This window comes from Camponotus floridanus, unplaced genomic scaffold (assembly GCF_003227725.1).
Source record: "Camponotus floridanus strain SB8 unplaced genomic scaffold, Cflo_v7.5 scaffold6, whole genome shotgun sequence".
Lineage (NCBI taxonomy): Eukaryota > Metazoa > Arthropoda > Insecta > Hymenoptera > Formicidae > Camponotus > Camponotus floridanus.
This window is the reverse complement of record NW_020229769.1, coordinates 348748-361431: the sequence shown is the minus strand read 5'-3', so window position 1 is coordinate 361431 and position 12684 is coordinate 348748. Positions and strand designations below refer to the sequence as shown.

General features: G+C 33.1%; 1 long non-coding RNA gene across 1 annotated transcript in view; it reads left to right on the top strand.

The window, feature by feature from the left end:
* The window catches only part of LOC112639370, a 103307-nt gene that overhangs the window by 21594 nt on the left and 69029 nt on the right, over positions 1-12684 (top strand). Inside the window, exon 3 of the long non-coding RNA XR_003123478.1 lies at positions 11254-11290. This is a non-coding gene — a long non-coding RNA (uncharacterized LOC112639370). The remainder of the gene's footprint in view (positions 1-11253; positions 11291-12684) is intronic.

The window sequence follows — 12684 nt, the reverse complement described above, 5'->3', positions numbered from 1 at the left end:
CACAGGTAATTTATGACAAAATGCAGGTTGATGGTATCGTATACATATATTTACGACGTTTCAAGCGAAAAAGGGTTAATCGATCGCCGACTCATCGCGTGCACGCGTCTCACCTTTAGCGCGAGTATACTTTCTCCCACAATCGATTCTGTAAGCTACCTGTTTAACATGTGATAATTAGGTTTTTTCACCACGTATTGCGCAGTACGCCCCCCCGGGAAGAATCCGTTTATGGCGGTACGCGAACGGTGATGTAAAGTTATCGACGAGCGGTCGCCGTCGATCGCGGAAGAAGAAAACTTTGGGCAACTACGTCACATCATCGCGTCCCAGTCTTTACCGAGTTCCTGCACTCCGTGCAGTTAGATAACAGCAGGAAGCCGACTCGGTTGCATAATACAGACGTTGCGCAATCGATACCTTCACCTTATGCACGCCTTATGTCGTCGTGTCGAGAGAGAAAATCCGTTTTGAAGGAAAGGGGATGGTGCGGGATAATGGAGGGAAATACGTATTTTAGAATAGAATTTCATGCAAAATTCAACTTTGCACCGCGATCCTATCTGATGGTTATTAATTAACGAATAAAGGACGCAGGTGAATGAAAGAGAGAAAAATTGAATGATTTAATATTATTTAACCATATGAAAAGTATAACGCGCAAAATAATTATTAATTTTTGTTGTATTTTGTATAACATTAGAAAATTAATTAATCGCCAAATGTAATAAAGTGGCACTGATTTTTATTGACAAGTGAAAAACATCCTCAAAAATATTTCTGTTCTATTAACTACATGTGTATCTTGTAGCTAGCGATTTTTATGCTTCAAACGAACGGATCTTAATTCGCTCTACGACTTCAATTCAGCCAATTGTTGGTCCAGTTATAAATCAAATAGAATTTATTTTTTCTTATAGCGTATTTATCGTGAAATCGCTGCTACCGTTAACTGTATTCGAGAGAGCTCTTATATTTTAATATATATTTCATTTATATGTTTATCTGTTACAGTCAACAGGATAGATTTTAATTTAATATTTAAATGGAAAATAACAGCGAGATACCAGGTGACCGATGGAATGACCAGAATAAATATCTATACTTTGCTTAAAATTCCACTCGTTCTTGACCACTGTACACTCGCGTAAACTAACAAACATTGTAACAGTGACTGCCCTGAATTTTTGATATGAATTTCTACCATGCTCGCGTACGGTTCGATTTATCGTCGCTTTCGTCGACTTAAAATAATACTAGGTGACTCTCAATCGGAAATCCAGATTGCATAAAATTACTTAGATTTTGAATAATAGATTTTCCTGTAAATATTCTTTTTGAATCACACATTAACTAAGAGAAAGAAGCGACGCGGTGAATAAAAATTGATTTTTGAAAAAGGAATCCAATAAAGTACAATACGTATTGTATAAGTAAATATACGTTGAAGATCATTTTATAAAAGAGAAGGATAAATTTTCCGGGTATGAAAGCACAATCCTTTCTCGCGATTGCAACTCGACAACTGGTGTCACACCCGAGCGAGCATTACTGATAGTGCTTTCTCTCTCGCACCGACGCGTCTCGAAGGTGGCACGTGGGCAGCTAGGCGTGTATCGATGTATTTCCGAGATACCGCATTGGAAAAGCCGAACGCGATGAAGTAATCGGTGCGAGAAACAGGGCAACACGCATGCGACATATAATAATAGATTTACGTTTCTTCTTTTTTTTTTTTTTTGTTAAGTGGAACAAGAGCTCCTACCTGGAGCAATTGACAATACAGGTGTCAAAAGTCAATCGCTCCTAATTAAAAAAAAAATGATTTTTTTCTTTCTCTTGCGTAATTAAAGATATAACAAACATCTATGAATCATTATAAACGTCGGAATAATGATGTGTTCGATAAATATACACATACGTGTGTAATAATTATTTATTATGTTCTTAAAAAAACATTGCAAATCTTTGGAAAAATCCTATGCAATTTATATAACACATATAAAGCATTTATGGAAGTATGTTGATCATCGCTAAGAAATCAACGTGCGATATAAAGAGCGCAAAAAGTCAGTAATAATGCAATCGTTTAAAATCATACACGTGATCGCCTCGGAAAATCTCCGCAGGAGCGGAAAAGAAGCTCGAACGCAAAAAACGATAGACGGGCGAGAAAAGAGGGGAAAAAAAGGAAGCAATCGCGCGGGTCAACAGCACACGTCGGGTGATATAAATCAACCTCTCGATTACGCAACGTTGATTTATCGTCGGTGTTGGACGCGCTCATTAGACGTCTCCTCTCTCTTTCTGTCACGTGTGTTGTGCGACGTTCGCAAGTCGCGAACGCATGTATCTGTGTAAATATCGGTTAGTATACGGAATGCATATCGGTGTGTGGATAATTTGCGTGTTGACAGCTAATCGGCGCTATAATATTACCGCGAATAAAAGAAGACTATCAATGGACTCAAATCAGCGTTGTTTATCTAGCGTTCGTTCCGGCGAGCGAACAGTTCGTCGGATAAATTTCCGCATTTAATCGTCATAAGCATGCAATAAGAAATTCGCGAGTGATTATGTAATGGAATTAATATCTGGAATAATAACGAAAAAACGCTGATTGTTTCCATAAAATATATAATATATAACATAAACATGAATATCCTAGTAATATATATCTCATATTTTTCTCACAAGTATTTTTTAGTAATTATGTAATAATGAGAAATAATAGAAATTTTCGATTAAACATTTTAGAGAGTCGAAATATATAATATAATCAAAAGTAGAGAATGATAAAATGATGAAACGTGATGAAATCGCAATATTTAAAAAAAAATTATTTTTAGGTAATAAAATATTTTGTCGAAAAATGATATTCGGCCGCAAGATTGTAATTCCTTGCGTTGTGTTCCTCACACGCATATTAACGCACTTGTTGGAACGAAGTTACAAATAGCCCCGTTGGTTTATGTCTAGCATCGTGTCTAGAATCTGCGAAATGGTTTCTATTTCGGTTCGGCTATTCGTGAGAGAGACGAGAAGCGCTTGTTTGATTTTACTCAAGATTCGTGGCAACGTCCTATTATGTTGCACACATATATTTAATTAATCACGCGCGACATACACCGAATTATACGAGACAAGCGGTGTCATATGATTGTCAAAGCTTGTAAAAATAACCGGTATACGTATACTATTTTTCTCGTCGGGTGTTTCCGCACGCGAGATTGTATTTCTATTCTCATTCCGGCATCTCGTCGTGTTTTCCGAGCGCTCGCGGAAGTTCGCTGCCGGCATTTCCTTTCTATTTTCTACGGTACGTATATATCTGTACATTGTTTCGGAAACTCCTCGGTATTATGCATCCGATACTTGGCAACTGAAAAATCTCTTTGTAAATCTTGCTGCAGAGATCTTGCCGATGTACCAACTCGAAACACCGTCGATGATTTTAGACGTCCCCATCGAAACATGTATTATGAATATAATATTTTTCGTATTTTAAGAAGATGTAAGATATTTTCTCTCGACAATGCATGTATTTTTAAAAGAAGACTCGCACAAATCGCTTTAATTTAAATATATAATAAATTTACATATATAATTTAAATATATAATTTAATAATTATATATGTAATAATTTAATAATTTAAATATATAATTTAAATATATTTTTATACACAAAGAGACTTGTAACAAAGCTAACTCTAAAAGAAACGAACTCGTCAATGAAATCAAATCGTGTAAAAATTAAAATATAATTGCCGAAGATTTTTCCTTTAATTACTTTTTCGCGTGTAATTTTATCGCGTTAGCAGTGCAAATTTAGAAGCACAGGCTGGTGGACACCTATCTACTAACGAATCGCACGTAATAGCGCGAGTATCGATTAATAGGCGAAAAGCGCATGAGAAGCATTAGCGCGGAGTAACGTCGAGGCCGAGTACCGGTTGTAACGGTACGTTACTGTATTGTGCATTATCTATAAATTGCGTTTCTCACTGGTGTGTATGTACGTGCATAGACACCGCGTTTTTCTTCAGCCTTGAGAACGCCGCGGGTCCGTTATGCACACGCGCGCTTATCCGAGACTCGATCGTTATTACTGCCGGTATGAAAGTGCGAGTCCATAGTGAAAAGTATGACACGCTAATGACATAAGACCCCGGACCGGACGGAGAGGGACTCAGGAAATTAACGCGCAGTTAATTAATTCCGTGCTACGAAAGCCGGGAATGTATTGTTTCGAAATGTTAACGGTACGTCCGACAGTTCCGTCTTTCTTGATATCGCCGATACCTGTACATGTTAGGTATGCGTGTGTAAGAATTTCGCCTCTCAGATTTGCAAATATCGCAATGCCGGTATTTATGGGGGAAAAAAGAGAAAGAGAGATATCTATTCAGTTTTCAAAAGAATTTATCGATACATTTAGACATCTTTTTTTAAAGTGCAAATGAGAAAGCTTCCAATTTTTCCCAGTTCTAAGCTTTTTAGAACTAATTTATAATTGAACATTATTTTTTTCATATAATTTAAATCTCATTAAATTTACGAGAATACATTTTAAATTTAAAAACAATTTAAAAATTTATTAATAAGAAATGTGTATACTTTAATGGAAAATAATTAGATATTAAAGGAATTTGATAGAGCTCGAAAGAAATGTATAATTTCGAATATAATTTTCCTGCGAAATCAAGTCTGATTCGAATAAAAATCTAAATTTATTCCTTTCAAATATTTTAATCTTTCTTCATTAACTCCACATGTTTGCCCAGCATGCAAACGTGAACAACCATCATTCTATTTCCAGCTCGACTTTTACTATTCGCGATTGAAAAAGCGACACCATTGGTGCAACCTGTCCCGTTGATTTGTTACGCACTCGATAAGACCCTATCGAACTCGTGTGGAGAAAGTGGGCTTAAATAATAATAATGCAGGCGCAGTTTTTTAAACAAATGCATCGCTTATGCATTACGTCAGGGGTGCAATCGCACACATACTATAATACATCTGTGGAAGCGTGGGAGCTGCGTTGGATCGCTGAGTATGAGTACGATTTCCTCTCACGACGGCATAGCCACGTTTCATCTCGCCGTTTATAAATAAGGCGACCTCTCTTTCTCTCTGTCTCCGTCTCTCTCTTTCTTTCTCCATCTCTCTCCTTCCGAAGCGATAAACGGAGATGGAAGAGAAGGAGGAGGAAGAGAGGTACGCGCTGCTCAGTTCCGGCTTCCAGTCGCCCGAGTCTCTATTAATACTCGATCCCCTTTAGTCTCCGCGTTCTCTCCCTCCTCCTTCTCTCTTTCACCTCGCGTTCGCCGATCCGTTACTCAATCCTTCTGTCTTCCCGCCACTTCGCGCGCGCTTCTCCCATCGGCGATTCCCAAAGAAATTACACGCTCGACAGGCCTGTTCTGAACGAGATTCTGTTTTAGGTCTTGGTCACGCCGAACAAAGGGACCTGGATATCAATTTTTTTTCCCTCTTCTAATATATTGTTCTCTATAATTTTTGTGAGCATTACTCGGAACTATGAACTGTCAAGTCTCATCCAACTTTAAAGTATGAAAATCGAAAGATGCGAATGATTTAGGTTTAAACAAAAAATGACAGAAGAAATTTATTTAATAAAAAATTCATATTTTAATTTAAAATAGAGGAGAGAATACTATTATATATATATATATATATATATATATATATATATAATTTTATTATTAATATTTTATAATACTGAGTAATATCTAAAAAAGAAGGAGACTCAACGGTACTCTCCTAATATTGCTGGAAACTTTCCTTTGCGGTGTCCGATAGAGGTTTAGGGAAACGCATAATCGGGGCTTATGGTCCAACGCACGCACGTACGCACGCACGTACGTACGTCGTCCTGCTGTATAGATAACACTGTTATTCGACACCATTGTAACCAACAGGCATTTGCGTGCGACAGGAATGTCCACGGTCACGTCTAATCACGGTTAATCGGTATTCTAATCACGCGGCCGCAACCAAATCGAGATAATCGATCGCGGTCAACGTAGCGATCCCGCACTTGGAGCACTTGATGCGAGTACTCGCGAACAAAGCATCATAATGTAATTAAATGATTATCATTAGCTACGGGCATCGAATAATTTTCTCCTCCGTGATCCATGGTATAAACACTGCGGTACAACTGCCATATGCTCGTCGCTTGGAAGTCATTGCAAAACAGAGAATCATGAATTGAGAGCATTATTTTTCGGATATAAAAATATATATAGATAATATTTTTGATAATTTCGTTATTTATATTAATTTAATTTGTTTCGTTTGTGTACTACTTTAACAATTTGTCTTTAACAACTATGGATATTTATTTTATTTTACACTAAATTAATTAAATAATTTATTTTAAAAACCTTATTTATTTAATTAAATATTTTTTTATTTTGTTTATAATATTACATATCGAATATGTAATCTCTTATGATTTTTATAATCTACAATTCTTTTTACTGCTATGTTATATCATTAATATATAACACGTAGTTAGTATAATTAAACAGAAGTTCACCTCTATCTTTAGAATTAGAAAAGAATATATTATCATTGTAAATAGTATTGCAATATGTATTACGTGGAATTTAAAATAATATTGAAGAAATTTTAACTGTGGCAAGTGAATAAAAATATACTAGCAAAGTAATCATCTACAGTGCATGTGTGTGTCAAACTATAGCTTTAAATTAAATAATGTCGTTGATGCCACTTGTCTCTAATCTTGAACATTAGAGCTATCCCGCTATTTCTCATCGCTTTACTCTAACAATATTGAAGTATGTTATAATAATATAATGAAGGAAACTGCTGACATCCCAAATATTGATATAAAATTTACATATACACGAATGTTATGATCGCGCATCGTGATATGAAAACAACATTGTCCTAATTTGAGAATGATATGCATAAATATATTTCGTCGCTTGATGGGAAACTTTGCAAAATGACGTCGATTATGATGGAGATAATAAAGTGTGAAAAATGTGCTTATTATAGGACTAAAAGGAAATAAATCACAGGTACCTGATAGTAAATTACGGCTGATTTATGGATTATTAGGATGTCAATAAACTAGTCTTCTCAAATTAACCTTTTCTCTATTAAAGTTTATGTTTCATAGATAAACGAGACAATTTAATTTTAGAAATAACAAATAAAAATTTAAGTCGTAAAATGTCTTTTCTCATAGTTTTATTCTCATAGTTTTATCATCTAACTTATTCCTTCTCTCACTTTTTTCTAGCACTTATGCAATACTAATTTACGGAAATAGTTTATTATAAAATCGTGTGCGCACTAATCAATAAAAGATAATGCACGATTTTGTGTAATATTCTCGACATTAATCGCACACGATGCGCACTTTGTTATATTATAACAGTAAAATAAAAACTGTGATCAAGAAGTTATGATATTCGAAAATCGCGAATTTACTCTATCTCACATTCTAACACAAGTATATATATATATATATATATATATAGATTAAAATATTAAAAATAAATATCCTCTGAGGACACGATATACGATAACATGTCATGTAACTATTTGCCTGATAGATTTTGATCGAATAAATTATATAAAATACATATTTTAATAAATTATTGATGCAGACACTGAATTTTTGTTATGCATTTGACAGATATCAAAATATGGCTCGTTAGATACAGCTATATTTACTAATTAAATGCGCTGCAATGTCGTTCCATTCCTATCCACAACATTTCCGTTAATGATCAAAAAATTCAGAAATGACTATCAACAATTTCTGATATCGTGTGATATTATATAATTCGATGCCAAGTTAAAACGCGATCGATTGCCAGAAAATATATAATATATAAAATAAATATATAAAATATATAATCGCAATTCTCAATATCATAAGCACATAGTATATATTTCCAACGCATGTATAAATTCTATGAAATATACTATTAATAAACATTGTCGATACCATTTCATTATTTGAATCAAATAATTGTCATCGAAATATTCTTACATCGCTTATAACGGGAATTAATTAATTAATTAATTACGAACTGATAAGCATATTAATTGTAATAAATTATAGGGATGATTGCGTTTGGCATCTTCCAATATTTTTTGCGATTGAAAAAGTAAGTAATATACGCAGAATATCTCACGACGTTATGTTTTCACTCAAGTTTTCTCGTTGCACACAACATTGTACGTATTTTCTCTCAGAATATATAATCGTGACAAATATTAGAAATCGCGCAACACGATTATTTTTTATAATTAATAAAAATTATTAATCTTTCACAATTAACTAACTCGCAATTAACGACTAAGTAAGCGTATCGAAGCGATTTATCAAAGCGATATCTCTTGCGATATTCGATTATTTGAAGTAGCAATTAAAGTGTGGTAAAAAATGCAAATTATAAAATATTATATCGCGACATTAAAATAGCTGATATTTTACATTATTCTTAAATATACTAGTATTTATATATATGTAATATATTTTGCGTCGCGATTCGAATTTTTGGATAATTTAAACGTAAGCAATTAATCATTTTCAGACTCTGTGTGTGAAATATATATTATATAAATATATACATATGTGTATATATATATAATTTTTCTCTATTGGCAATTAATTTAAAATTCAAGAAATATGAGAGAATAATATTTTATTCTATTTTGCAATATTTTGTTATTTCACGATAGCAACTAGCTGTAACATATTCAACATTTATTTTTTGTAACCTATAGTACTTACTATATATTGTAGATATGCAGTGGCCTTATTATCATTCACGTGGTTTGAGCGAAGTAAGAGTCGTTCTGGATCGTAGTATCTTTCTGAACACGATCGCGAAAAGACGCAATGATTCTCTCTATAATTAAAATAATTAGTGATTATCGGTCTATGCGTTAACTTTCGCGATGAACGGCGCATAAAGAGGATCGCGCAGTAATAACTATTTGATTTAAGTACCGAATTAATTCGAGTCACGTGTGATATCAGGCAGTGTCAGGACATTAATAATGATATAATTCATCAATAATTTTCTAATTGAGAAAGTGCATAATAATATGTAGAATTGAGTGATTAACGTAAGAAAAAATTGCTGTACATCATTCTGTTATTACCAATTAATTTGAGATTCAAAAAACATGAATTATATATATATTTCTTTCACAATTCTTAGAATTATTTTAAGATAATCATAACTATGTGCAACACATGTGCAATATGCTATATGTTTTCTGTATCCCATAGAGCGCACTATGTTTTGTGTATACACAGTCACCTTGTTGTCATTGGCACGAAGCTCGAGCAAGGTATGAGCCATTCTATGTGTCGCAGTATCTTTTAGAATGCAATCGCGAAAAGACTTTAAATTCTCTAGAATTAGATTCCTAGAATTAGATTAGATTCCCTACAATTATTAATTCACGCAATAATGACTATTTGATTCAAGTAACGAATTAATTCGATTTGCATGATGTCAGAATAAAATTACCAATATCTTCTTCGTATTTTTCGATCATTAATGAAACTTTGCGGACACAGGACACATCGATTTTGAATCGAGTATTATATTTGATTAATAAATATAGTCGTTATTAATCTTGCAATTTAATTTTTTTATAACTACCTAGAATTCGTTGTACATCATTGTAATTTATCAAAACATTATAATTCATGAGATTTACACTTAATCGAAATTTATCGTAATAGTCGTAAACCTGACAATATTTTCAAATATTACAGTCCGCAGAAATTTATATTTATATTAAATTGTGAATTTTACTACCCAATTCTCGAGTGGATTTGCTGATCGCAGGTTTTGCGTTATATTCTCCTATCGTAATATAACAAACTGTATACGTCGCGTGCTATTAATATCGGGAATATCGTGTGTAAAGAATCAAGCAATCATTGTATTTTGCATTATTTTATAATATCATTAGTATGCGCACGAATATAATTAACCGTATTTTTGCGAGTGAAAGTTATTTAAGTGCTACTAAGGAATAGCAAAGGATAAACTAGAGAGAAGGAGGAGGAGAATGCACATGATAATGGCGCAGCAACTCTGAGGCAAGCAATTTATTTAATTTTGTGATAAATATTTAATATGAACGCTTATTCTCCGATTTTTTTAACTTACATATTTTATAAGTTTCGAGACAACTTGAAGTTGAAAAAAGTTGTGAATCTTGTCTTATAATTTTATAAATTTTTTTTCTATAATTATAATTATATATTATTAAGAAAAAGCAATTGTAGCATTAATAAGATCATAATGCTCTAACAAAAATCAAAGAAAATAAAGATGCTTAATTGTTTTCATGTTTCTATCATCCATCTATTATTGTCGCCTAGTATTTTCACGCAGTTATTTATGAGTTATTTAATTATGCATTTTTCAAGACGAAGTAAAGTTCGTTCTCAGCGAAAGTCAAGGTGAAATGTACATGCGTAAACGCAGTAGGTTTTACCTTTCTGTGGAGGGTTCCTCTTCCGGAAAATATACCTAACTCAAACCTTCTAATTTACAACTAAAATTTGGTTTAAATTAGAAGTTAGGTTTGGGTTATTCCTTTCGAAAGTGAGGTCCTCCACAGGGGAGTGGAACCTACTGCGTTCACGCATGCACTTTGCAAGACAAAGCGAAATTCACTCTCAGCGAGGGTCAAGGTGAAATGTACATGCTTGGATTCCGCCCCTGCAGAGGAGGAAATGTACATAGTGTCTAAAAATTGCATATAATTCATGGAAATTCTTTTGTTAGTAACTTTTTAATACAAGCAATAACTAAAATCTTTTGAACATTACTCAGGATACTAGTCTTACAACATATGTCAACACGATACGATCTTGATGTTTTATTCTAAAGTTTTATCTTATATATGATAATTTTGTCAAATAAATTCCATGCAACCGTAGTCCTGAACATTGCATGTGTAACATGTTTTAATAAGAGTACCGAAAAATATTATAAAACGAGAATAAATTAACGGGAATGAATATTTCCAAACAAACATCAAGAATACCAAAAAAATATCACGTTATTATTATTATACGAAATATTACTTCAATAATGGGAACATGAGATAGTTTCGTTAAGTAAACTCTGTACGATATAAGAATTATTTATGAAATAATTATTTTTGACACTATTTTATAATTTGAATATATTTTTGTATGTGTTACAGTTCAATGCGTTGCATGGAGATTTCTGCCATCATATCGGTGAGTGAAACTCATTTAATCTCATTTATTTTACTGTGTCTCTGATTACCAATTAATAATATAATAAATATTTAATACTTATCACACATTGCATTAAAAATCTATTTCAAATATAATTCTAAAGAAGTAATATTTTAGCAATCTATTTAAAAATAATTTTATTAAAAAATATTATTCACAATACAAAAAATTGTAATAGTTAATTAAAACTGCATTAGCAAATGTTTTAGCATTTATATTAAAATATATATACATATAACCACAATATTTGACAAAAATATTACATTTCGTTATTTAGATTCGTTATTTAGATTTCGTTATTTAACTAATCACTCGAAGTCTTTTCGAATCTTATAGAAGTTTCTTAAGTTTTCAAAATATATCTTTTATAAATTTTAATCTGCAGACAGATCATAAAAAGGAAATTTTTTAAAATAAAATAAATTAAAAATATAGAAGGATTATGAGAAAGAGAGATGTAAGCTCTATTATATATAAAATAATCTTTTTGCAAAAATAACGTCAGCATTATCTAAACGAAAAATTATTGCTCTTTAGAGCATTGGTGAAGCTTTTAATCGAAACTGATGATATTTTCCTAACATTATTCAAGTTAACAAAAATTTAGTACCTCACACATATTTTATGGGGTTCCGAAAACACGCGGGTCGCACCTGAATGGTATGCCACGGTAACGGTGAAAGGCAAATAACACGAGTGCCTCCGAAGTCACATAGTTTCCGTCTAATAACAGTGGCAGCCATTGACTCGTTATTATAATTCTTTTAACGCGCGGATCTTATCCGCTTCTCGTCTATTACCATTTATTAGTCTGCCGCGTAATAGTTGTCGGCACGCAAAGAAGGCAGCCTTTCCTTCTCTCACTTTACGTAATGAGACCGATCTACGGACAGTCTGACAGGCTGATCACCGTTATTGTGCGATCTATTAATATAATACAAATCTATTGCGTTAAAATCGGATCTGTTTTATTCCTATTCACGAAATTAATCTCGCTAAACACCGCGAAAATTTTGCCGTCGTAGAATAGCATCGTGAATCCTCGCAATCCTCCAATAATCGTTTCCTGTCTTCTCTCTCCTGTTTAACGGACTCGCCTATTTTCATCGCGTTTTGTATTTATTGCCAGTTATGACATCTGTTCGATGCGGTACGGCATCTTGCCGATATCTCGAAATGCTGTTCGTTGTAAATAAGTTCCGCTGCACAAGCAGTTATCGTTCAGCGAGCAGTTAAAAAATTTCAAAATAATCGTGTAAATGTATTTAAGTTAATTATCTGGCAAATGCTTGATATGTCCTGATGCGTTCTTGAAGCTTGATTGTGACAGTTTTCAATTTTCTGCGCATATCGATTCTACGTAACACTAAGTC